Source organism: Schistocerca americana, chromosome 7, assembly GCF_021461395.2.
Source record: "Schistocerca americana isolate TAMUIC-IGC-003095 chromosome 7, iqSchAmer2.1, whole genome shotgun sequence".
In the NCBI taxonomy this organism is placed as follows: domain Eukaryota; kingdom Metazoa; phylum Arthropoda; class Insecta; order Orthoptera; family Acrididae; genus Schistocerca; species Schistocerca americana.
Genome location: NC_060125.1, coordinates 53,692,507 through 53,694,932, shown reverse-complemented (window position 1 = coordinate 53,694,932; position 2,426 = coordinate 53,692,507). Strand labels below are relative to the sequence as shown.

Genomic DNA, 2,426 nt, shown 5'->3' with positions numbered 1-2,426 from the left:
TCTGAAAACATCTATTTGGTATACACATAAATTCATTTTATGTTTACTATCATTAATGTTAGTATTGTCATTATTATTATCATTATTACTTTCGCCAGAGTTTAATGGCAGCAGCAGCAGCAGCAGTGGTACAAGTACGGCCACTACTAACTTTATTAGATATTAACTCCGTCCAAACGGGCCTGGGAAAGTCCAAACGGTACCGACCGACCGCCGTGTCATCCTCACCCACAGGCGTTACTGGATGCGGATATGGAGGGGTATGTGATCAACTATACCGCTCTCCCGGCCGTATGTTAGTTTACGAGACCGGAGCCGCTACTTCTCAATCAAGTAGCTCCTCAGTTTGCCTCACAAGGGCTGAGAGCACCCCGTTGGCCAACAGCGCTCGGCCGACCGGATGGTCTCCCATCCAAGTGCCAGCCCAGCCCGGCAGCGCTGAACTTCGTTGATCTGACGGGAACCGGTGTTACCACTGCGGCACGGCCATTGGCTTATTAGGTAATAGTCAGTATTATTTACTAACATTTCCACTACAGACACTCAAACCATTTTAATATTATTTGTCATATTAAAATTGTTATCTCTTAGGTAACTATGATGTAAAAAAGATACTGTATGTGTGGAACCCTTGTCCGATATAAGACAGGGCCTCGTAGACCTAATTAGTTTAAATAACAAACTATTTTATGTTCCGGAGAACCGCAGATGTTGAAAGGCATGATGTTAGGAAGAACTCCGCTGACAGCTGGTAAAATTGTTGTTTATTAAAACACAACCGGTTTCGTGGTCTAAAGCCGCATCGTTAGGTGCAACTTACGTGGTAAAAAGCAAACTACTGTGTCACCACATTTTGCGGATATTAAAATTAATTGAGGAATGTCTGAAATATACTCACAGCGTTAAGAGATCATAGGCATCATCGCTCCTAGTCAAAATTTACTATTAAGTGAATATCATCACCACTGTGGCGAGCGAAAGCTAAGAAGACGTGCGCCATTCCTGAAAATTTATCTGCATCTAAAAAGGAAAATGAAAATATTTTATAGTGAGCGGACGCTAAAAGTTTTTAAAAAGGGTCTGGAATGGCGACAAAAAATTGTCGCTGCTAACATAATTAGTCGCGGTTCCATGCAAATTACTGTGTGGAGAGTATCAGGTGGCAGTGTGTTGCCAATGTGACGTCAGGGCAGCTCGGTGCAGGGCAACGAACGAGAACGAGAGACTAGACGGCTGGTAGAACGTAAGCTATACTCGTAGACAGTGTGACGACATATCCATGACTTCACTAGCGAGAGTAATACGGAATGCTATTACGTACTAACACCTGATGATACAAATAAAATTAGGCATAATACTCTGGCGCTTTAATTGCAATTGGTTATTCAATGTGAACTGTACATTTTCGTTTTTATAGCTAAAAGTTTCTGTTTCCTCTAATATATTCAAAATATAGCTTCTTTTCTCTTTTATGAAGTGTTTTCAAATTTTACGCGAAGAGGGGCACATCATCACAAGTCCTTCAGAAATTTTATTTTCAAATAAATAAGTATAAATAGCACAACATGAAAATTATTTAGGAATGCAGGTAAGCTACTACTAACTGCATAGCAAATGCATTATCGTAGCACATATTGACACGAAACCAACGCCTGCCACAATATTACAAGTTTCTATGGCAACCAGTTCCTCAGACGATGAAGAGATTGATTGAATGTATGATTAGATAAAGGAAAGTGTTCAGATAGTTAAGGGAGACAAAAATTTATCTGCGATCGGTCACAGGAATTAGGTGGTTTGAAAAGAAAGAGAATGCCAACTACAAGAAGAGAAGAATAGGAGAAGAAACTGCCTGACAGAATTTTTCACAGAGCACAGTTTAATTACTGCTGGCACTGAGTTTAAGAACCATGAAAGAAGGCTGTATATGTGGAAGAGAACTGGGGCGCTGGGAGATTTTGATCAAGTCACCGGTTTTAAAAAGAACGCGCACCCAGAGAGCGCCAGAAGTAGTTCCCACCATTTCCTACGATTAGTCTTGTTGCTTGATGTGAGGCTGTGTTCCGTGCAGAATTTGTAGGCACTTCGTGTTCTACGAATTTTAGTACTGTTATCGTAATTCTTAACGCTGTTTGCAATATATTGTTAATTCTTGAGTTATAGACTGCTATGGTGAGTAAAATGTTATGAATTTTTCGATTCATTCATAGAAAATGTGGATACTTAAGTCATACTTCGTTGGTCGTGCACAATCTTTTACTTTGAAACAGATGGTCTTTCATCAAAGAACATGTTATACTTGCATTTGAAATGAGTTTCTTTAATGTTTTAACCATTTTACCTGTGTTGAAAGTTGTGTTAGTTTCCAATAGCATCTCTTTCAAGATGTATTCAACCTGTAAATGGTAAATACTTCTGCTTGATTT

The 2,426-nt window shown here is 39.6% G+C and overlaps 1 pseudogene; it reads right to left on the bottom strand.

Annotated features, from left to right (window-relative positions):
• Positions 1–376: 376 nt before the first annotated feature.
• Positions 377–494, bottom strand: LOC124623448 (annotated as a pseudogene).
• Between the last annotated feature and the right edge of the window lie 1,932 nt (positions 495–2,426).